Source organism: Carassius carassius, chromosome 30 (assembly GCF_963082965.1).
Source record: "Carassius carassius chromosome 30, fCarCar2.1, whole genome shotgun sequence".
Lineage (NCBI taxonomy): Eukaryota > Metazoa > Chordata > Actinopteri > Cypriniformes > Cyprinidae > Carassius > Carassius carassius.
This window is the reverse complement of record NC_081784.1, coordinates 16056202-16082402: the sequence shown is the minus strand read 5'-3', so window position 1 is coordinate 16082402 and position 26201 is coordinate 16056202. Positions and strand designations below refer to the sequence as shown.

At 36.7% G+C, this 26201-nt stretch overlaps 1 protein-coding gene across 4 annotated transcripts in view; it reads left to right on the top strand.

Moving 5' to 3' along the window:
* The window catches only part of LOC132110759 (bifunctional heparan sulfate N-deacetylase/N-sulfotransferase 2-like), a 136921-nt gene that overhangs the window by 32327 nt on the left and 78393 nt on the right, over positions 1–26201 (top strand). For all 4 annotated transcript variants that reach the window (XR_009424679.1, XM_059517632.1, XM_059517630.1 and 1 more), the window contains one exon: positions 25192–25226. The gene's annotated coding sequence lies outside the window, so the exon portion shown is untranslated. The remainder of the gene's footprint in view (positions 1–25191; positions 25227–26201) is intronic.

The following is a 26201-nucleotide window of genomic DNA, read 5'->3' as shown; positions in this document are numbered from 1 at the left end:
TCAAGTCTGGATGACATGTCATGATGCAATATATACATTATTGAGAATGTGTCACGATGTATCAAAATACTGATTGTAACGCGGCCTGCTGATAAGTTGCCTACAGTGCCTCACTGTAGTCATTTTTCATGTGTGTTTTGGTTCAGGCCCTCTGGCTTTTTACAGCATCTCTGAGGAATTGAGTTTGTGCTCCGCCTCCTCCAGGTTTTTTTTTTCTCCCATGTTTTCGCTCTCTGCTCCTAACTTGTGTTGTCACTTTGCGTGCTTTGAGTTCAGGTCCAGGAGGTGAGCGTGGCTGTGACTTTGGCTTGCATGTCTTGATGTAGTTAGTGAAGTTTGTGTTTTTTAACTTGCTAACCTCACAGTGATCCTGTGGCGTCCGCTCCAGCTGTAAGAGGTTGTGGCAGCACAGGGCTTTGTGGCTGCATTCCAGCACTGACATGTCTGCACGCGTAGAGACCGCATTACAAGCGCCTGTCCCCTGCTAAACATTATGGGATGATAACTTAGAGACCATTTTCAGGCAGCTTCAGTGTTTAAATATGATAAAGGTAATAGATTATGTGTACAATTTATTTTTTTCTTTTAAAATATGTATTTTTCCTTTCTGGTTCTTTTTGCTATCCAAGTTTAAAGTTGATCAGAAATTAAAATATTTAGCCTTCTAACCTATGGATTTTATTTATATATTTATATATTTGAATAAACTTGACTATACTTTAAACAAGTATTCAAATAAGCATCATATTTGTATATATAATTTTATTTTATTTGACTTTTTGTGTTATTTAAATTCTAATAATCTCATATATATATAATTGAGAGAGAGCCACCAATATTCAAAAAAATATACCTTAAAACATACTGATAAACTAACGTTGAATATAAAAATACTGTATTTAAAACCGCTACTTCATATATAGTCGGATGCAACTGTCATATTGCGCGTCCTGTGACAAATCTGCCGCATCTGCGTATGGAAGTTATCAGTCTAAATGTTCTGCAATATCAGTCAACGGTGAAAATCAATAGTAGATTTTATTTAAAGTCCAGCAGTTTAACACTAATATTTGACATAAACGAACGAACATATCATCCATAGTGTTTCTCAAGTTCTTCTACGTCATCACCACATTGTGAGTGTTATAAGTTAAGTGATCAGAGAAGGACTAGCCTACGTGAGAACCACTATTGATAAGTTCACTTTGCCGCCTTGTTATTATCTTTACTTAATTTGTAACGCCAAGAAAGAGTTAATCTCTCATGTATGAGAAGAGCGCGTTGCCATGTAACAGCCATTAAATGTGTGGGACACCAACTCCTCATTTTCTATCTCTTTCATTTCATGGATTTAACAAGTTATCTGAGTCAAAGCGGACAACTTCAGCGACTACAGGCTCTGATCCTCCTACGATACTATACACACACACACACATATATTTAATATTTCCTTGTTGACTTGGATCATATTACATGTTAGAGGTAGGGCAAAAGAAAAAAAACTAAAAACAAACAAAAACATTTCTTTCCTAAAAAATATTCTTATCATTCCAGTTTATGCTGGTAGTGCAGAAATTATGCATTTCGCTGTGAATTTAGAGTAAGGAGTATGTTTGACAAATGTGCATGTGTAGGGTAGGGTTATGTTTATTAGAGATGGGATGACTGTTTGTCTTTTGAACTGTGTTGATGAATTTTTAGAGTTTGAGGTAGTCATAGAATATTCAGAGTTCATAGTTTTTCCTTGATTTTCTCAAGAGGCAAAAAAAAGAATCTAAGAAATTTTAACCTCTAGCATCCAGAGCCTGACCTGTTCATTGCCATGACAACAGCTTTGTCACCATGACCACAGTTTTGCACATTCTCCATCACACTTCCTGAAGTCTGTGTCTGTGAGGGACAGAGGTGGAGCTGATACAAACACTGGACAGATTATAGCAGCTCAGTGTTTAATAGGCTGGCTGCTATCTTGCTAGATTGACGGGGATGGATTGTTTCACTAGACTGAACTTGCCCTCGTCGAGAAAATGTTTTCTTTTATTGCCATTTGATTTTCCCTCTCTCCATCCCTCCATCTCTCTCTATAGCTCCTTCATGCTTTCTCCTTCATCAACGTTATTGTATTGTCTTTCACTTCCAGCTATCCGTCTGCCATTGTTCTCATCTTGCACTCCTGTCCTGGCTATTAGTTGCTCTTCTGATCCTAACCGATCCTTTTTTCCCCCTTTGAATATCAAGGAAGATTCAGGCACATTATAAAAAAACATGATCCTAAGTCTCCTAATGTATTGTTAATGGCTATAGACTTTGCTCACTGAATGGGATCTGACTCTGGACAATCTGCTAAGAAGTGCGTTGCATCTTTTTTAAAGGGGCTAAATATCATTCTATTATCGATCTCAGTCCTATTCTCCAACTCTTCCCAGACTGCTCCACACCACTGTCGTCATGCTGTCACTTTCATCCCTCCCTCTCCTTGTTGCTCTGTGCCTTAATCTTTCCCTTTAGTGCACACATACTTTCTCTTACTTGGCTTTTTGCAGTTTTCCGCCACGCTTTCCTGGTCTCAGTGCCACTGTGCTCCAGTCAAGTGCTATTCAGTCCTAAGGAGGCTTCTACACCTTGCCTGCCATCCACTGGGCTTAAGTGGGGTTTAGCGCTCTGACCTGACTCATGATCAGGCCCTTTAGCTGAAACAGCAAAAGCATGGAGAGTAGATGAGCAGATCCTGCACCATGGCTAGAAAAATCCTGCTCATTAATGAATCATGATGAAACTTGGAGGGGTAGAAACAAGGCAAAGAATAATAAATTGGATGGGAGTAGAAAAAGTTGGAGACATTCAGGTCCCTGCAGCTAATGATTAGGTGATTTCCAGGCTGGAGGACATGTTTGCTCTCCCCTTTTATTTTTCCAGCCCTCTGATTTTCTTTTCTCAAGGCCCTAATAACACTATGACCTCCTTGCACATTAGCCCCGCTGCCTACTTTAAACCAAGATTGCATTCCGGCATTAAAATGGCTAATAATTCATGGTTCATAGCTTCTAATAAATTAATTATTAAATTCAGACCATCAGTAACATGCTCTGTCTGATCTGATAGCCCATGTGTTATGGGCCTTTCACACAGGACGTGGTATGCGTGGCGCTGCGCTATAAAACCCATTCATCTCAATGGCTTGCGCCGTATCTCCATATATCTCCATTCAAGGAACAACAGACTATGATAGAGCTCCCGCTAAAAGTTTTTAAAACTCCGCCTACGCCATAGCGCAGCGCAAATCGCGTTGTATCTGAAGGGCAACGCTGAACCCAGCGACAAGCGCCGCGCGTACTGCGTCCTGTGTGAAAGGCCCATTAGAGTAGAGTAGCACGGCATCTGCAGAATCAAGAAGCTGAAATGAAAAGGATGTTCCATAAGGTCGAGGTTCAAAATGGCTCTGCTGGAGGCATCGTAATGCTCGAGCTCGGTGCCATGCTGTTTCCTTGAGGCAGTTTCCAGTGTCCTGCCAAGATGCCAAGGATTCACGGTCTCCGAGGCTGGCTGTGAACCAGCAGTAGGGTTTACTGTAAGAGATTATGCAGGAGAAGGTGAAGATGACACTCCTGCTGTCAGCTAACTTAAAGACCGTTCCTGTGTCCTTCCACACGTAACCTCTCTGGCCCTGGCCCAAATGTCACCCCCCTTCTCCCTTTTCCATGACCTAATGCAGTATAGATTGAGTAGTGTTTATCTAGCTATCCAAGTCCACAACAGTGATACAATTCTATGCCAAAGTTGCATAGCATCCTGAACTTGAGCAACAGATGGTCTTCGTTTTCATTGGGGTGTGACAGTTAAAGTGCATATTGCAGTTTAGAGGTTATGACCCTGCCTCTAATAGTGAAATTCGAAGCAGAACAGAACAGTGATACAAAGCAAACTGTAAGAAGTTTAAAGTGCATATTGCAGGTTAGAGACTCAGTGAGTCAATATAAAGAAAAATAATGTGGGGACTAGATTTTGTTTAAAATATACTTATATTATAGTGTCCGCGCAAAGAGAGGCTGTTAATAGAAATTGAAAAGAAAAAAAGAAAAAAATTCCTAAATTCCATTTTTTTTTTTTAATTCAGTTTTTTTCCATTTAAATATTTCTGGATTTAGTTTTTTTTTTGAATAGTTAAATTTAATTCTATTAATCAAAAAGCATGTCTATCTCATTAAAATCATGAAAATTATACATTTTCACATCAGTTTATTGAAAGTTTAACAAAAAGTACATGTTTAGGGCCCTATGAAATGTTTTATTTTTTTCTCACCATATTTTTTATTGTTTCCAAATTCTGTGTTTTAGCATGACTAATTATTTTAATTCATAAAACAAATTAATTTATTCACTTATGATTTTTCCCCACCCTCAGAAATTCTGTGTTGTGTATTTACATTTTTCTGGTAATCGAATGATTATATGATTGCATTTATCTTTTTAATTATTGAAAATGAAGAAAAACTTTATTTTTTGACAAACAAAAGGTATTTACTATTATAATTAAGACATGGAAAAAATGTCGTGTTATTTATTCCTTAAAAAATAATGTTGGTGTTTTTTTTAGTAGTAGGTGTTCTGTGTTCGCACCATTCATTAACAGAAATATACAGGATTCATTTTTAAATCGACTTTTGCGGCTTAATATTTACAGATACTAGTCCATATCATGATTTGATTTAAGTGTAATGAACTACTTTTGACTAATTCATAAAAGATTGACAAATTCCGTGACATTCCGCATTAAAATGTTAATTCCGTTTTAATGACTGGATTCTCCGATTCCGTCCGAGTTTTCCGCATCGCAGAAATCATAGGGACCTAGCTTTAATGTTTTCAGAAGCTGAGAAGCAAATGTGTACTCATTCAGTGTGACTGCTGTCGTGTTCATCAACTATGTTCAATTATTTTTGCATATTCTTCTATATTTGTTTTTTTTCTCTTCTGGAGTTTATTTTATTCCACTCTCTAACTGTGCAGTGATTTAATATTCATATTTTCAAAGGTGATGTTAGACATGAGTTGAACTGCTGTACAAATGTATCTGTGCTGTAGTATATATATATATATATATATATATATATATATATATATATATATATATATATATATATATATATATATATATATATATATATATATATATATATATATATATATATATATATATATATATATATATATGTATGTGTGTATATATATATATATATATATATATATATATGTGTGTGTATATATATATATATATATATATATATATATATATATATATATATGTGTGTGTGTATATATATATATATATATATATGTGTATATGTGTGTATATATATATATATATATATATATATATATATATATATATATATATATATGTGTGTGTATATATATATATATATATATATGTGTGTATATATATATATATATACATATGTATATATATATATATACATATATATATATATATATATATATATATATATATACACATATATATATATATATATATATATATATATATATATACACACATATATATATATATATATATATACACACATATATATATATATATATATGTGTATATGTATATATATATATATATATATATATATATATGTGTATATGTATATGTATATATGTGTATATGTATATATGTATATATATATATGTGTATAATATATATATATATATATGTATATATGTTGGTGTTTATTTCTTACAGAACTCTTGAGATGATTCGCAGGTTTCTGGAAGTTTATGTAACGTTGATAGTATTCCTTTTCCTCTCTCTCTTTCTGAGCCTCTCTGTGCTATAATAAAAGCTGAATCGGAGGATACTTAGCAAGAGCTCATATTTGATTTTGACTGTTTTTGTCTCCCTAAGGACATTTCCTTTCTTGCTTTTCACAGCTGGAAAAGACATTGTCACTTGTAGTGCTGACTGTGTGTTAAAGATAAGGGCTTCTGAACGACCAAATTAAACAGGGGTTTATAGAGAGCATCTCTGCTTGAGTCTTTTTATACAAAGGTTGCGAGAGTCACTAAAATCAAAATCCTTCTTACAATGATCTTGTGGTTTGTGTAGGCCAACTTGTAAGATGTCTTGGATAAAGAGCATCTGTTGAATAACCTTTAGCCAGTTCCTCTTTGTTAATAAAGGTTTTGTAACTATTGAGAATTTTGTCTTGATTTAAACTTAGAATTTTTCCATTTTAAAATGCTGACTCGGTCTGGCAATCTTCCGTTTTTTTTTTTTGTTTTTTTTTGTAGAGATTGAAGGAATAGGTCACCCAAAAATAACAGTCCTGTCATCATTTATTTAACCATATATCGTTCCAACATGTTAAAAAAAAAAAAGGGAGAAATTGTACTTTTCTCTATGTAATGCAAATGAATGCTGAATTCAGGTTGTCATGCTTTTAAAGTTCTTTGGGAAAGTCATTGCATAGTGGTTAGAGAGTTGCTCTTGTAACTGAAAGGTTGTGGGTTTGAGTGTTGAGTTTGAATACTGGCAGGGAATGTAGGTGGGGGCAGTGAATGTACAGTGCTCTCTCCACCCTCAATACCACGACTCAGAACCCCCAACTGCCTCCCGGGCGCCCCAGGTGTGTGTTCAAGGTGTGTGTGTGTTCACTGCCATGTGTGCACACTTTGGATTTGTTAAATGCAGAACACTAATTCAGAGTATGGGCCACCATACTTGGCCACATGTCACTTCACAATTCATACTTTTCATTTAGCAAGCACTTTAATTATTCAAAAGTTATAGGCTTTTGTTATGCTACAAAAAATATAAAATAAATGCTGTTCTTTTGAACATTGTATTCATCAAAGAATCCCAAAAAATGTCATTTTAAAAACATTGTGTGAACTATGCCTTTAACTCTTGAACTCAGATGCCACATTTTTAACACCAGAAATGTCACCATTTTCTGAGAGTCTTGAAATAATAATGTGAAGGGGGAATTTCATTCCATTTGTTCATCCCACAATAATGGTCACAGAAAAAACACCAAGAGATCTGATAATTTCTTGGCATGTTGTTGCTTGTCTTGTTGTGGATTAGGTGAAAGGTTTAAAGTTATTGTGCCTCTCACACTCTTGTTCCACACCCCTCGCTTCCCCTCCTGTCATCCGTGCTCACATCACTTTCTTTATTCCCCCTGCTACTCTGACATGTCTATTCAGCTCACTTTTTCTTTTCCCGGCCCACGCTTAGTTTCTCCTTCTTACTCCCTCCCCTATCTAAATCCAGCTGTTGTGCTAATAGTTTTCATGCCACCTTGAGAGCCAAGTAATGAGATTCCATTTGGAAACCAGACCTTTCGGCTTGAAGAGACGTTCGTGCATTTCTATTTATTCAAATGTTTGTTCCTTTACTTGACTGCCTCTTAGCCCCTCAGCTTTGCTTTGGCCTATTTTCTTTTTGACTTTTCTTCTATCAGCCACGTCTTTGTGCCTTTAGTTAGATGCTTTCAATGTCCTCTATCCCCTTCAGTGCCACTCAAGGTTTTTCTGTCCTTCACATGCCTTTTTCTGTTGCTTTTGTTAATCTCATTTGAGTTGAATGCTTACCATTACCTCAAAACATTTAAGTAAAAAACTAATTTTATGTAAAACAATTATTATAAATTACAGTTAAGTCCAGCCTAAAAGTATAGATTTTGTTTGATTTTATATTTAAGTGCTCTGTACTTAAAACTATTTACCATACATATGCATGATGCAGCAGTACATTGTTGAATACAAATACTAGCTCAAAAAACACACCTACTGTATGCATAACGTGTAGGCTAATCATGCTGAAGTTCAACATAAAAAAAAAACTGTTGTACAGAACTGCTATTATAACTTTTGACTTTTTAAAACACTGTGACTGCGTGAACAAGTGTTTCTGAACATATCAAACACACTGGAAGATCATTCATCACTCCTGCAGTGCTCACAGAACTTTCATTAGACAACTTTTCATTAGTATAGTGCTTTCATTGAACTGCAATGGTAGTGTAAGTGATGGCTCGCCCAATAACTTCATCTGGAATAAACATAGAGGGTTTAACTTACTAAAACTAGACAAGTGCATTTACTGATGCTAGCAGTTCTGTTAATACACTGAATACTTACAGTTCAAGTCTTGAAGGACCGTGGCTCCTCCTCACATGTACAGCAGTAGAGCATGAAGGGCAACAGTGCGTTTCATGTTGACATCCTGTACATCCTTCATTGACAAAGCAAACATGAAGATGTTAAACAAACTAGCTAACATTTTTATATACAGTGATGGAGGTAGTTGTGTGTTGAGAAATGTGGACAAAACTCGTTAACATTTAGAACGTCATGCAGCGTCTCTGAAAACTTGCTGATGCATGTTGCTTTGTCATATGTGAAATTTAGCACAAACCTAGAAAACCACAAACAAACACAAATCATATTACCAATAATGGATTTAGAAGAGAAAGACGAGTCTGTCCAGATGTCTGAGGACACATCATACCACTTGCATTTCAACTAAAAAGAAGTTAAAAAGAACATAATGTAAGGTTTACTACAACCTTGCAGATTTCATTCACTTTTAAATCTTGTTAACTTCATGTCTGTTTAGCTTTAACCTAATCATGAATAAAGTTACTGTGAGCAGCTTGCTTATTCACATGCATGAATAAAATTATATTTACCAGATGGGTGTACTTAACATAAAACAAACTTACCATAAAAAGGACTGGGTTGACTGAAAAAAACATGGCACTATTATTATGCCAACATTACACTATAAGCAGTGACAATAATTAGTATTCAGAATTCAACAAAGCACTGGAAACTGCCACGCTTCCCTGCAATGTTTAAAAACAGTGCATTCCAAGGATTAAACATTTTATTGATTGTGATATCCTTAAAACGATCAAAAAGCGAATAAGAAAACTTTTACAAATATTTTGGTTTATTTTACAGTCGTTCCATAAGTTAGCTCCGGTCGCGTCAGAGTATCTGCCATGTTGAAATGATTCTTCTGAAAACATTTGATTAGAGCATGTGACGTGTATGACGTCAGTTTATGTTTGGGCTGCACGATATTGGGAAAAAATTACATTGCGATATTTTATTTTTCTGCGATATATATTGCGATATGAAATCTAATCTAATTTTTTCTTACAAACAAAAATGGGGTGAGCACACTTACATTCTCATTTTAAATGATTTAAACATTGACACCATCGTGTCAATTGATTAATATGCGCGAGGGAGAGAGAGCAAGACAACGCTCGTGTTGTTTGAAGACGGTGTGTTGCAGCCGGGGCTCGCTCGCGCTCTCTCTCTCTCGCTCTCTCTCTCTCTCGCGCTAGCTCTCTCTATCGCACGCTCTCTCTCTCGCGCTAGCTCTCTCGTGCGCGCTCTCTATCGCGCGCACTCTCTATCGCGCGCTCTCTCTCTCGCTCTCTCTCTGAATCACATGCGTCAAGGGCCGGGGAGAAGCTGGCCCGTACAGTTAATGAATAACGAATCAACTATGACAGCCTACATCGCACATCCTGCGATGTGACTATCGTGGTTTCATACATCGCGATATTGATACTTAAATGACACATCGTGCACCCCTAGTTTGTCACTCATTTTACCCAAAAATATTTATTAAAATAGCTGTGTTTACTCAGAAATGGTGAGTCACACAAAATGAAAACTAAATTCCTTGTTCAGAAAATGTAATTGTTTTAGTTTATCTATGTAAAAGACCTTAACTGTATTGTTCTCGACTTTTATAAGTTAGTAGTACTCTACGGGTTTGCAGTTTATACTTACAATTTACTGATAATTCAGCTGAAATTAACACTAGTGTCAGTAAAATGTTTCTTTTCACACAAATTATGATTACATGGCAAATTATCAATTGATTGACACTAGGGCTGCAACTAACGATTATTTGAACTAATGTTTTCGATTAATAGGATTAAAACCCCTATTTTCTTTATTTTAATTTTACTGACAAAAACACACTATTCCACATTCTGCCCAATGTCCTTAAAACAAATGTGCCAACTGAATGCTATGAAAACATACAGTGCTCAACAATTCATTAGACGACCTGTCATAAGACAAAACACAAATATTTTAGGAATCTGTCAAAAAAAAAAAATCTGAAAATGTTTTAGTAGTTTTTGGACAAATAACAAACTGAAACAACTAAATAGTATTTATTCACATTATAACAAAAATGGCCTCCTTTGCCTTTAATAACAGCTCACATGCTTGCTGGCAATGTTTATGTACTTTTTGACTAATTGGGACTAATCTGAATTAAAAAAACACTATAAAGCACTTGACAATTTTTTTTCTGCCTTTTCACAGATAACTGTAATAATTATAACATTAAAAATAGCTTACATTTAGCTTTACTGTTACTAAAAAGAGTGTGCATATTGGAGGTCTAACCAATACAAAAAAGCTAAAAAATTATTTTGGTAACCACCACCAATACTGTTAGTTAAGAGTAGCAGTGGCATAAACCTTACAAAATTGATTAAAAACCTTACATAATTTTTTTTTTAATACATTTGTTAATCACTGTAGGCTATATAGTGAATATAGTTTAAATCTCTAGATCAAAATTTTTAAAAATAAAGATAATAAAGACGAATAAAATCACAGTAATTCTCTGCAGGAGCACGCGTTGTGTGCCCTTTAATCACAGTCAGTCTCCTCTTACTGTCATTTCTTTATCCTGTAAAAGCGTAAAAGTGTCTGATATTTATATTCAGACAATTACACGCTGCTGTTCCTTCACAGTTCCTACTCTCATAAATTACTCAACACTGCATGTTGACTTAAGCCTAAATATAAATGTTAAACAACAGATATTTCAGCACAATTAATGTTTTTGCGCTTGTCTCTCTTGCCTCTCTGTGTTCCGTCTGTTTAACACGCGCACCTGCGCCATCTGCGCTCTTTCAATAAGATTTCAACTTAACGCAGTTATCAGTAAATGCGCCTAGCAGGCAAGCCATTACCCTAATGCATCAGGTTGAAGCTTAAAATCAAGATTTATCATGTTTTGGGCAGCTTGTATCATGCACTTTGCCTGCAGGAGCTCATTCTGTTTCCTCCAATATTTGTAGATGCATTTTGTCCACTGAAATGCGTTATTCAGTTATGTGATTTGATGCGACCGACTGCAGTTGTGCGTGCACTGTGGACAGACCTGACTAATCGATAATGATAATCATTGTTGATGATTTTTATTATTGATAAATAGGAGTGCACGATAAATATCAGCCAATAATTATTTTTAGGATCTCCCAAATTTGGTGCGGATTTGCCACGACATTACGAAGATATGGCCATTCAAAGTTTTACTGATTTTCCACAAATTTATCTTTAAAGCGTTTCATCCAGGTCACCAATAGCAAACAATACTACACAGAGCTGTTGTTAACTGACAAGCTGCACAAATGCACGTTCATTATCAGCATGGATTAATTTCTGCGCTCCATTGTTTGCTACTGGTGACCTGGATGAAATGCTTTAAAGAGAAAGTCTGTGGAAAATCATTGAAACTTTAAATGGCCAAATTTCTGTAACCGCGTGGTGAATCCACACCAAATTTGGGGGATCCCTTCAGCTCGAGGAAACCTCTCAAACACAAAATGTCTAGAGTGAACATGCGTTCACGAGATAGTGACACCAGTCAACACTTTCATATCAGTAAGGAGGTCTCTTGTTCAGGCAGCATTCAAGCATTATCTATTTCACTATTGGTTAGGTTTCCTGTAGGAGCCGCAATACATAAATCACACATCCATTTAAGATAAAAATGAACACACTTAGCTCTAATTGCTGCACAATGTGCAAAAAGCAACATCATTTTGCAGAAGTGTCACCACATGCCCATATTTCCAATGAGCCTGGATTGCACATTCACATTTACAAAATGCATTCACAATGATTCAGGAGCAGCAGCATAGATTCAGCAGGATGAGAAATGTTGTGCACCTGTAAATTGGCAAAGCGTAAAAGATCAGTGTTGGTTTAAGAATCAGTATCACAATTCTGAATAGACTGATGAATAGACCACTAACCCTAAGCGTCCTTAGAGCCTCCTCTGGACATAATCCAAAATGAGGCAGTCATGAAAGATGCTAATACCAAGTGAACGTCAGTCTGTTTCGGTTGAATGCTTCTTTTCATGTGGTCATCTGAGATGGATGTTAATACCAGATGTAAACGGGGCCAGAGCCAGTCTCCTGTCTTACGTGTCTGGCTGCATCTGTCTCCCACTCTCCCCCTGCCTGTTTTTGGTCTTCATGTGGAAGCAGGCATTGCCTGCTCGTGCGTAGCCTGAAGATGGAAGTGTAATTTCCTGTGGTAGACAGGCTGGGAACAATTGGTCGGGGGAGGTTGAAGAGAAACAGGCTGTGAACATACTGCCCTACGATAACTGAAAGAGCCAGGCTGCTGTGTGGCTGCTGAGACAAAACCGAAGAGGGAAAAATTAATAGCTAAGCCACAAACCCCCCCACTTAACTCCTGGCTCTTTCAAGAGGGTTTGTGTTCAGCCAGGCCTGAGAGTTGGACTGTTGTGTTTTCTCAGGCTGAAAGTGGGGAGCACAAGAGAGGTACATTAGTATTGCCTCATTGCCATTTATTACGCTCCTCTGTTCTTCTGGAGTGCCTTCGTAATTTGGAAATAATTGAGCTCTGATAGAGCAAATGCCAGGACATTGTGTTTTAGTGTGTCTTTCATTCTTTAGTTCCTTGTGCTTGTGTGTTTCTTAGGCTATGTCTACATTAATCCGGATGCAAAATCGGATTAATGTAAATGAAAGCGAAATGGCATTTTCATTTTAAAACTGAAACACTGAAACATCAGAAAACTTTAAATTCGCTTTCTGCGCTTGCCCAAGCCCCAAATAAGCTCACTGCAGATGAATGATGCACACGGAACAGACACATTTTTATGCAGTTCTTCAGACAGGATTAAAAAATGTATTTATGAAAAGAACCCACCCACATTCACTGACACATCCAGGTTGCACACACTCACGATTGTATGTCTCATCTAAAACACAACTGCCCTCATGTTTTGCCGCAAATAGCAATTGCTAGTAAATTTGCTTTCACCTTTGCAGGACTGTAATATGAGGCCATCCTTAAAAATATTCTTGTTTGCCGTAACCCGACCGACCCTGTCAATTTAGCACCGACTCAATTTTTTATTTTTTTTTGCTTTTAGTCCGACCGACTTGCCGATTGTAAATTTGCGTTAAGACCGACCAATTATTTTTTTACTCTTCAAACAACTAATACAAACGCAATAAAATACTATTAATTATATTTAAGTATTGTAAATATATAAATTGCCTTGGCCTACATACAAATGAAGGCTATCTTCTTTGATTAAAAAAAAACCCCTTGACGTCATCTGTGTTTACACGGATGTCACACTGTGACCTGTGCGTTCGCTTCGTCTCATGCTCTCACTCACTGTCAGAGTCAACGGTTCGCGCTTGGTAATGATGGCTGCGGCTGCAGTAAACTAAATGTTCGCGGTCACTGTTCAAAGTCATACGGGTTCGGGCACCATAATACTAGGGATGTCCCGATCAGGTTTTTTTGTCCTCTAGTCCGAGTCAGAGTCATTTGATTTTGAGTATCTGCCGATACCGAGTCCCGATCCGATACTTCTATAATACATAAAAAAAGAATAAAGAAGAGCGAAAAAACAGATCCAGGATGTTCAATAAATTACATTTTGAAATATATTCAAATATAAAACAGCTATTTTAAATAGGCTAGTAAAAATATTTCAAAATCTTACTGTTTTGCTGTACTTTGGATCAAATAAATGCAGGCTTGGTGAATAGAAGGGACTTCTTAAAAAAAAAAAAAAAAAACCTTAACAAGCTTACTGTTCAAAAACTTCTGACTGGTAGTATAGGCAACTTTATTTTTTCTCTAATTTCTAGCTTTTAATTGGCTTAGAAATCTATAAATGCTGGACAATAACAAATAATAATGATTTGTTTATATACTACAAACACTGTTTATCACATAATAATGCAGAATAGTTTCTATACTGTAATAAATACTATGTCAATCAGCACGGCATTGTTCATACTTTATTTATCACCTGCTGGAGATGACTTGAAGAACAATTTATTGTTGTGATCGTATACTAACGTCTTCGTGATTGCATAAGTTTCTGTTTTCCTGTGAGCACCACAGCATAGCTGGACGCTTTTGTCCATATTAGGAATATCCTGATATCAGCGCGAGAGCGCGCTCCGGCTTCGAGTATGAATGAAACGCACACTGCATGAGAGTTTAGCGCTCTGTGATGTTCATCTCGCTGTATCCTGAGTCCGAATGAAATATCAGGTCATGCGCAAACTATCATGTCTCTTTGAGTTTGAATCTATATTTATTCACACCAGCTATTGAAAACAAAGTGATGTCAAGCCGCACGCGTCGCTGTTTCTGTGTGGAGTCAAAAGGGTCTAACTCTGTGCCACCGCATAACAAAAGATGTGTTAAAAATTAATGAGAATATATATATATATATCCGAGTCCTGATCGGGAGGTAACGTCCGATTCCGATCGAGTCTGAAACCACGCGATCGGGCCCGATTTCCGATCACGTGATCGGATCTGGACATCCCTACATAATACATCTAAAAAAATTCATTAAAACAGCTCGACACCGCTTTAACTTGGTACAAAGTTCTGGAAAAACTGTGCCCAGATCTTTTCCCATCCCTTATTCTCTCTAGTCTAAAACCGTGACCGTGTCGACTGTCTCTTTATGTTTGAAAATCTATTGCACGAATCAAGCACGAATCAACCAACACAAGTTTCGAAAATGAAAATAAGAAAATGATTTTAACAACCTTTTCTCGGAGCACGTCCAGGTTTTTTTTTTTTTTGAACAGGCGTCACACAGCAACTGCAGCTTCGGACAAACGCGCATAACAGCAACTAATACTTCTGCACAATGTTTCTCTTTTTACAACAGAAATGTGAATTCAGCAGGTATTCAGTCTCATACAGTTTCGGGCTTGAATCGACCAAGGGCTTTCAAAATAGCTGAAAAAACTAAATTAAATTTTTTTACTTAAATATGATCAAAATTCGAATTGTATTCAAATTTAAAATGCATAATTTCAGTTAAGGTGAAGAAAAGCTTTTTGCTTCTCTTCTGAGGCTCAAGATAGCGCATCGAGCAAAATATAACTGCATGTTTATTCAAAGCATTAGAATACATGACTGTGAAAAAAACATAATATTTAAAATGTTTATGAACCAATTATTATTAAGTTGCTTAAAGAACTATAAACAAAACAGCATCATGTATGCATGCATTGTTAAATAAATAAAAAGGGCGGAAAACCAGTCACACAGGATACATTTTTTCATTTAAAAACATTAATGCACACCTAAAATTCATATGCGCATTCGAATGTGGATTTTTATTTTAAATTCAACGAATATTCGCAAAAATATTTTTTTTGATAGCCTAAGAAAATCGCCTATGCAATTTTTTTTTGTTGAAATTTAATCGTAAACACAGCCATGTTGAAGCCTGCAGTAAATGTTTTGCATTATGGCAGTCCACTCTGCTTATTGTTTTTCAAAAATGTTGCACTCCTGTTTGTCATTTTGCACGTAACTTCACGCCAATAAATCATCAGAAATATGGGTCTTTACCAATATATTGAATCTTTACATTCCTCCTGACTGTTGTCCGTGGATTTACCTCTATTTGGTGTTATTTGCCGTATAAAACTTTAGACATGCAAAATCGATTTTACAATCGATTCAATGAACACTCGTCACTCAAATCAAACAGGATTTTTTTCACAAAACTGACAACCCAAGAAAGCAAAGTAAACGTTCTCTCATTTGTAGGTTGCATTGATACGTAGCAGTGGATGCAAGTAAAACAGTACCTCATTTTTTTCTCACCTGAAATTCATGCAATAAACATGTTTTTGACAAAGATTTAAATTTGTTTGTGGTCTATATAGCCTGCATCAAAATGAGGTTTGCAATGATGCGCCCGAAGGCACGGGTTGAAGACCCAGTCAGTGACGTCACGATATGCTAATTTGTTTAAATTCATACCGACGTCATCACCATCACAAAAATTTACTTTTTTTTTTTTACATTGAAACTTGAAAAACAAAATATAGACCGACCTACCGACCCTTTTTTTTTTTTTAATTACTGTTACTGCAAACCAAAATATTTTTAAGGATGGCCTGAAGAGTGTACAAAGTAACACATCTGTAGCAATAGTGTGAAAGTGCGCAATACCAGTATAAACACTGATATCTATGGAGAGCGTTTTCAAAAAGCTTAGTTTTCCTTGACTAAAAACTCTGTCTACGTGTGGACGGAAGGCCAAAATGGAAAGAAAAAGATGCATTTTCAAACGAAAATGTATTCGTGCGGACAAGGCCATAGTGTGATAATCTTGTTCAGACATGACATAAAAGCCACAAAGGTGCCATAGAATGCAAAAATCACTTTTATAAGGTGTTTGAACACAGCTGTGTGGCCGCAGTATGTGAAAACAACCAGCCTATAATGGTAAAAATCCACTCACTCATTGTTTTATAATTCCAAAAAAAATCATAAACCGTCTCTCCACACTAGCAGTTTCAGACTATGACGTTATAGTTTTTAGGGATGGGCGTTTTCCGCAAAAATCACATTCGAATATTTGAGCTCACAAAAAACGAATATTCGAATATTTGTTTAAGTTTCATCAACATTTATTGTTTCCGTCACTTTGAACATCGTGTTTTGTAGCTGAAAACCTTTGACAATGCGTGCAAACAAACAAAAGTACAGATTAAAAGCAAAAAAAAAGTGAACAAAAAAAAAAAAAAAGTGAACAAAGAAAAAACGTAAAGCAGCCTGTAGCAATTAGGCTATTGTAGAACGTAGCCTACACTTAACTTTGAAACTTTTAAACTGTCAGCAAATCTTTTTTGCTTTTTTTTTCTATTGTTTTACATGTTCTTGTTAAGAAATACGGGCATGTAAACATGATCGGGGGAAAGTCGGCTCCTTAGTCTGTTAACAATAAGGCCGGCCGCGGAGAAAACACGCTCTGACGGCACAGACGTTGTCGGGACTCACAAATAATGGTGTGCTAAGCGAATACGTTTTGTGAAGCGCTTCGTGTTTTCGTTTCACCACTAAATGGGATACTCATCTGGTGGAATACATGGCTCCAGCAAGAACTGCTCCCACTCGTCTCGGCTGGACTCTCTGTAATCATCGCTGAAGAACTGGCTCAGCCTTTTCCGACGAGTGGCCATTGCATCCTCTTCATCGTGGCGGCTGCATCCTCTCCCCTCGCATCAAGGGAAATGTTCTGATAATGTAAAAAAAAAAAAAAAATTTCTTACTTCTCATGTTTTCATCGAGAAACCTGAGATGTTTGGGCCGAGGGTCTAGGGCAGACGCGAGAAGAGGAGTTTTCACTGCATTCTCCAAGTTAGCGGTGTTTATTCGTTGCTTGAGAGATGCCGCAACAATGTTCTTGAATTTGGTCACTTTATGTGATTCTCCACGGCATATCTGAAGTACTGTAGAAGACTGCAGTTCTTAGGGGCCGTTCACATATCGCGTCTTTTGCGCGCCCAAGTTCATTATTTTCCAATGTAGGCGCGCGGTAGCGCTTTGGAAAGAAGGAGAAAGCGGCATGCCTAGCATTTTCCACGCGTTTTTAGGCGCGATATGTGAACGGCTCCTTATTCATTAATTAATTATTTTTTGCTTGCATCTCAAATATGCCGTGGAGAATCACAGAAAGTGACCAAATTAGGTTTTATTATGAACTTTTTGTTTTTTTGCGAAATTCGAATATCATTTTTATTTATCGAATAATTAGAATAGAACGAATATTCGAATGTTCGATTATCCGTGAACACCCCTAATAGTTATATATTTAAAATATTGTATCAATGCTTTCTATGGCACCTTTAATTGTTGCAGATGTTTTTGAAGATTTGTAATCTGATGCTATACAGAGGATGTGACACAGCTTTCATGTAACATATGATTAGTTATGCATGCATTTGTCGTTTTATTTTAGTTATTCATTTTGTTATTTATTGTTTGTTGGCTCTAGATGGTTTTGCTAGTCATTCTTCCTGTACATCATGAGCAGCATCTGGACAGCCTGACTACATTATGTAAACTACATTACCCATAATTCTGCAAGAAGTCTCTACCAATTTGACAGTCACAAACAAGGTATGTTAGTGTCTGCACACTCCAATAAGGGCTGTAAATGAGGAACAAGATGTTTCCTTACACGGTCAAAATTATTTTTTTTTTTTGCAGTAAATGTCAAATATATTGTTTCTATATATAATCAGTGTCTTTAAATCAATAGTTTTATATTTCTCCATTGATTTTAACTTGGTCATTTCTCATCTATGGTCTTCTTATCCAACTTTCAAATACTTTTTTGCTGAAGTTTTGTAATGTTATGATTCTCCTTTTAGCTGGTTTGGTTTGTCTTAACTCTTAAAAGAAGACTCTTTAATAATCCCTAAGGGAAAAATACTTTGGAAATGAAGGTTGCTTAAAAAGTGGGTGGAATTTTTTTATTATATATATATATATATGTATATATATATATTTTTTTTTTTAGGGCTGCATGATTAATCGCATACAGTTATGAAATGTGATATTGCGTCAGCGAACTACAGCTTTGTGTAGTAACGCTTCCATTTGAAAGCAGGTGATTGACATTTACTGCTTTTCATGTTTTGTTTTGTCTTCCTTCGGGTCACTCTTGTAATACTTTGATGTAGGCTTTTAGAAATTGTAGTTGTAGTTTTGTCAGCTTACCGCCTCTCTTCTATCGATCTACTGGGAAGAACTAACTGTTTTACTCTTTTGTTTTACTCACATGGAGGACCCGGAGTGGATGTGTGAATTAATCCTAGGTGCTACCTCTAATAGAATTATCAACTCCTGATGTTGTGCACGCCATAAATCTTCGCCCCACTCGCTGTCTTCCTCTTGTTAGAAAGTGCAAGAGTGTGCACTTCTCCTGCGGTGCACTTTCCAAGTGGCATTTTTATGTTTATTTTCCCTTTCCTGTTCTGCGGAGGAAGCGTGAGCATGTTTCTTTGCAGGCAGGGGGTGATTGTACACCTATAGTGTGTGCTTTTCAAGTGATTTTTATCTAATGTTGAGTGTGTGTGTGTTTATTTGCTTCAACTGAGGATGTGCCACATTGAGGTTTCTCTCGTACATGTACACAGTGAAGCAGGACTTTAATATGTGAATGTCATTTCAGTGAATGCAAATCTAGTTGAGTTAATGTTCTTTAATAACAGTGAATTACAAATAATGATTACCGTATTTTTAGGACTATAAGTCGCACCTGAGTATAAGTCGCATCAGTCCAAAAATACGTCATGATGAGGAAAAAAACATATATAAGTCGCACTGGACTATAAGTCGCAATTATTTAGAGCCAAGAGAGAACATTACCGTCTACAGCCGCGAGAGGGTGCTCTATGCTGCTCAGTGTAGGCTACAGGAGCACTGAGCAGCATAGAGCGCCCTCTAGCGGTTGTAGACGGTAATGTTTCTATTGGTTCATTTCTCTTGGTTCATTTCTCTCGGTTCATGTCAAATAAATTTTGATAAGTCGCACCTGACTATAAGTTGCAGGACCAGCCAAACTATGAAAAAAAGTGCGACTTATAGTCCGGAAAATACGGTAAGTGGACTTGGACAAAACCTGCTTAATAATTGCCCCGCTTTTTGGGATCCACACAATTCTTCTACATTTATTGAAAATGCATGGCTGTTAGGGGAATGTCATAAGCCCATCGGTGGTTGTGCATCTCGCTAGGTCTTTCCTGCTCTAAGGTATATAATACCAGATCTCACCATCCTGTATCAAAGCCTCTGTCCCACATTTGCCTTTTAATCTTCATTGGATCTGCATAGGATGTTTGTATAGTCCTGACACAATTCCGTGAAGCCTGCAGGCCACGGCAATCAGTCATGAAGATCTCCTTCTTGTTATTAGTGTGGGACCGCAGAGACTTTTGCCATTTTATCAGATAAACAGGCCTGAGATCCATCTTATGCCCAAATGTGCCTATTCATCAGCCAGCACAGTTGCATACTTGCACAAAGGGGCTCATTTGCAGTCAAGAGAATTTATTTATCTTTTTGCAAATTCAGACATGTATTAACATGCTTTTCTTTTTTATATACTCATTTGTTCATCACAGATGCAGCAAATGTTCTTCCGTCACAAAGCTCTTGAGAATGGTGCAAGTGGAGAAATCTCATATTGAATGTGTGCATAGATTCTCACACAAAAATCAACGTGTCCCACTTGCACTAACCATTTTCAATTATAGATATCATATCTCAGCTGGCCCACCAATCATGAGTGGAAGGATCCATCTTACTCACTGTATTCTCCTGCTAGGCCATGCAACGGAGATCAGGAAAAGCTGAACGTAGGAGAAATACAGAGAGACATGCAGGTATATTTGACCTTGCATATGAAAGCAAAATCTTAAACCATCAGCCTGTCTCCAGACAGCATGTTCTTCTGTTCCTTCAAGGGGTGGTCCACCCAAATTAAAATGTCATTAACTCACCTTCATTTTGTTCCAAACCTGTATGACCTTCTATCTTCTGTTACAAAGTCTGTGTTCTCCATACACAAACCCAGAGATGGGTTATAATGAAAGGCTTGTTCCTTTAGATGAGATGCACACACACGCTGCTCGTGTGAGTTTTAGAAGCAGTGAATGATCAATGGTCTGTGTCGGTTGAATAGATCCCACAGTAGAGAAGAATATTCCATTGCTGATTCCATGTGCATTAACTCAGGAAAAGCCAGCACTTCCCCTCCACGTGTGATTCACAGGTCAAGGTAAGGCTCATATCTCGCCTGTAAGCAGAAGAATGGCAACAACGGGTGAAAGAAAATGCACACACAAATACAGATAGAAGCAGAGGTGCAGAACACTCTATCAGAAGATAAATGAATTGTTTTGATGCGCCTCCTCCTCTCTCCGTTTGGTCTTGGCAGTGGATTGTTGCTGTTCATTTGGAGATACTTGTGCATAAGAGATATACAAAGAGAGAAAGCATGTCTGTGAGTGACCTTTAGTGGTTTGGGTTCCAATGGGGGAAGATTAATTACTCTATAGCATTAGCATGAAGGGCCCTGTGCTTGTCAGCTCGCAAATGTCACTTCATGAACTTCAGCCTCTCTGATTAGAAGTGAATGTACTTGCTTAATAAGAGATGCACTCTTTTTTTGTTGTTGTGGAATGTTTTCCCTCCAATGGCCTCCGTTAACTTGTCCCTTCAATACTCTTGAATGGTGACTTAAATGGATAAAGATGCCTCTGTAGGGGATTGAAGGATATAGCTCTGCAAGATTTGCCATCATTGTGTGCAATGAGATGATTACTCAATCTCAATCTCAATGTACTCAAAAAACAGTGGCCAATTTGTAATTGGGACAGTGGAATATTGTGCAGTTTAGTCTAGCATTTAATTTGATTCAGGATTGCAATTTTACATGGTGAATTCAATCTGGGGCACTTGCAGCACCCTGTACTCTGTTTGGAGAGGATTTGTGAGCATACTTGCTGGACACTTTCTTCGAGCGCAGCTGATAGGATGAAGTAAAACTTAATGTAGGAGCCTTGAAACTCCTTTTTAAAGGGTTAGCTCACCCTCCTAAAAAGCAAATGGCTCTTAACTCACCCTCATGTCATTTCAAACTCATTTGTTTATCTTTGAAACACAAATTAAGATATTTTTAATAAAATCCGAGAGATTCCTGTCCCTCCATTGATAGTCCATTTCACCACAACTTTGACCACTCAAAATGTTCATAAACACATTGTCAAACTAATCCATGTAGGGATGTAAAATATAGATTAATTCCATAATCTATTGTCGTTTAAATTTACGATCAATTAATCAATTAATCGTTAACCATAATTCTGCAAAATGCATCTATTGCAGACAGCAGTCACTGGCATGACAGGATGTGCACTGCTGCAGTGAAACACTGTTGCTCACATTAATTTGATCCTGCTGGATTCTGTTCTAGAAAATTTCAGATTTTGAATCTTTGCGTTCTGGTAGGCCTAGCCTATTTGTTTTTAAAAATCCGACATAAAGTGCATCATGACAGCACGTGCGTGCGTGCGTGCAGACAAAGATTTATTTGGAGATTACTGCTCATGTCACATTCGACACAAATCCAAATGTTTCCATATTCGCAATGTATTTGAATGTTAAACCATTATTTATAATGTAAACTACTTACACATTCTCACACAGACAGAAAAGATGATCCTCTTCATATGAGCAAAAACGTCATTGGCATAACAGCATAAACTGACCAGTGTAACCTTTTAAATGTTTAGTTGACTCTATTTTATTTTGATAATGAACAGACTGCGATGTAAGTTTGAATCGCTAGAATATATGTGTGCTCCAGGCTCAGACGCGATCGAAACAGCTGGTTTGCCGGTTTCTTTTCTTAAATCTTCAGTCTAACCCTGTAATTTCGCAGGTTTATTTTATTATCTTTCACTTTTAATCGTATCTCTTACTGTGTGTGGTAAACATGGGAAGGGAAATGAAAGATTTCATGAATTAAGAATTCGTTCTATTTATTGATTTGTTCCCTTATTTCAGTTAAATCATGGGTTATTTAGGGAACAAAATGAACGAAACTTGGACAATTTCCTCAAATTAATATCGTAGGAACGAATTAACAAGTTGTAGGAATGAATAGTCTATCTGTCCTGTGTCACGCAGCCCTGCAAAGCGCAGTTATCTGATGAAATGTCTTAGTTACTACATTTCTATTGCTTTTCATGTTAAAGAACTTTTGTGTTGTTTCTATTTTAATGTACTTTTAAAGTTTAAATCACATTAAAAGCTTAATTAGTACATTGTGAATGAATGATGATGCATCTATATATGGTCACCGTCACTCACAGCCGCTCGCACGTGTTCTGCGCATGAGCCGCACACAGCCCAACATTAAATCAGTTAACCGACCATCGACAGCCTTAATCGATCAATCTCTTATCGACAATTAACCAATAATCGATTAATCATTTGCATCCCAAATCCATGTGAATCAAGCAGTTTAATCCAAATATGGTGAACGTAAACTCAAACATGCATTCTTGATGTGCAAGAACAAATGAGGTTCTTTTTACTATATTTAAAGATGTATTACATTATTACATTATGTATTACATTAAGTCTTACACCTTGTCTACACCAGACACATCACATTGTGTCACAACAACTACAGGCTGTCTACTCTGGACGCAATAAAAATGACTATTGCAGATCATTTGTACTTTCTGTCAGTATGTGATCATTAGAACTAGGCATCAGTTTACTGTCGTAGCACCGTATACAGTGTAGAAAGATTTTGTTTATAATTATTTGTATGGGTTTATATTAACTTGAGGGATTATTAATGGAAGAATCTTTTAGGGTGAACTGTCTCCTTTAAGAATGAACTAGGGCTGTCAAATTAGAAATCAAACTTGAAAAATTAGTTGAATTGAAATACAAATGGCACGTTTGATTGCTAAAACTGTGCTTTCGAATTGAAAGATGTTTGGAAAGCACTGATAGTACAGTTATATTGAAATAATGTTGACAAAAAAAGAAAGAAAAAAAAAGCCAGTTAAAGACATGCATTTACAGTGTTTTTAGAAAAATAGTTCTAACATTAAAAATGATCGAATCATCATGGTCTAGTCAATAAAGTTGCAATGCATTTTTGAATTTGCCTGCAGTATGCTTCCTGTATTCTTCAGTGAGAGTGATAAGCAGTCAACTGTAAATGCAAGCTCTTTCTGCCAAACTATCAGCTGAAACTTACTTTGATTAAACCTTATTGCTCACACCTACTTGTTTTTCTCTGCCAAAGTTTCTGTCTATATCTCTTGAGAATGGTCAGGTGCAAGGGTATGTGAGAGAGAGGAGCTCTGGAGAGTCAGTGTAGAAATGCTGGACTCAGACTCTTCTCTGCTGTGCTGATTTGCTACATACTGCACTGGTAAAATCCCATTATGATGGACTACTAATCCTCACCTGCTGGCAGACTGCTTACTATCACTCTCGCTTGCTCTGTCTCTGTCTTTTTCTTTCTCTCTTCCATTCTTGCAGTATCCCCAAGTGGGAGACTCTGGTTTACAACAGGATTATAAACACCATCCACTGTGAAATCTGTCAAGTGGAGTTGTTAGTGTTGCTGCTGGTGTGTTAATTGGCAGATCGATCACATGGGTAGTGGGAGGTGCAAACAAGATTGAAAGTGACAAATCTGAGAACTACAGAAAAACCTTGTAAGATATGTTTCATCTAGAGCAACAGATCTCATCTGTAAATATGACCATGGACTCCTCTTTCAGTGGTATTTTTTTTTACGTGTAAGAATGAAGTTACATGGAAAAAGGGTCTGCAATCCTGTGTGCATGCATAAATAGGTCCATAACATAAATGAATGATTCATAGCTGAAGCCAATAGCATTGCATTATTTATGTACATCCGTGAGGATTGATGTTTGACATGCAGGGTTGGGATGCAAAAGCCCAAAGTATTGAGGCTCAGGGGGTTAAATGCCAAGGACCAGCGGCCCCCTGATCCCTCAAGTTCTTGCCCTAGAATTCCCTTCACTAGGACATCTCATGCAGGCTCAAGCAATAGAGCGCTGCTCCTTTCCTGAAAATAAAGCTGCATGCATGAGGATCCAGAATGATGTGTTGGTGTTACCCAAGACTGAGTTTCACATTTCTGCTTCCTCATGGGGAAAATTACGATGACTTTGTATTCATAAAGACGATGAGCCTTTATATGCTGAATTTTCATCTAATTCATTTTGACCTGAATATATAAACTTTATTTTAAATGTAACAGCTTTCCTAAGCCCTGATCTCTGTGTTTTTATGTGATCTATTGTGATTTAAGAAGTCATGTATTGTCTTTTTTCCAGTCGTTTGGTTCAAGGAATACAGGACGAAGGCAGAGTGGGTAGATGTAGACCTGAACAGCAGGGGTTCAATTTGTGGAGCTTCGAGCTGCATCAGTAATGATCTCTCTCTCTCTGTCTCTCTGTGCAGGTCTTTGGCGCTGCTGATAGACTCCGTCCAGTAAGGTAAGCTGTAGATGCATCTGTAACCATGTGATTTCATGTGTTTGTGTTATCAGGTTAACTGGATTTGCTTCTTATGATCTTAATCTTTAAATAAAATATTAAGTGGCTCAATTGCTTGAAATTAGTTTTGTAGACTAATATAAATTTTGTATATGCTAGGAATGCATTAAATATTGGTTATATAACCAATTTTAATAATATTAAAGATATATTTAAAAAGTATATATACCGGTATATCTTATTTCCCCTATTCTAACTTTTTTTTTTTTTTTACTTTTGCAATAATCTTGCTCACTTAAAGTTAAAAACTGTTAAATGTAATCTTTAACAAATCTCATAATTAATATTACATTTAATATTGAATGCAATGTTTTGATGCATAAATTTACTCGTATAATTTTTTATTATTATTTAAAGAATATCATTTTAATATTAACCATTTATTGGATATCGGTCATAAGAATTTTTATATTGGTGCATCCTTATTGAATGCATATCTTAAAGAAAAGAACAGGTTGTGACTATTTGGGACATTAATTCATTCAGAAATTGAAAGAGAACAGGTTTTGTCATTCCAACACTGATGAGTTTGACTGCATTGAAAATAGAGATAGAAAAGCTCTAATAAAATACAGGCATACATTGTAAAACAGACAGACAGTGAGCTATGGTAGTGGGAGGAGTAATCATAATGGTGGAACAGCCATTTATATCAAAGGAGCGCCATGGGATCCTTTGATACGTTCTTGCTAAAGCAGCATAAACTCTGGCCCCTTTGATATCTTCATGCAGTAGCAGAATAAACTCTTCCCTCCATCGCCAGTTGCTCCCAGGCTGAATAAACATCACATCTTCATTTTTTTGCCGCTTTGAGGTGGTTTCATTTGTTCAGGCAACGTCTTGTCTCTATAGTCAGAGTTGGAAGTCTCTGCATTATAATAGAGGCACAGCATTCATGTAGAGATGGTTTAAATT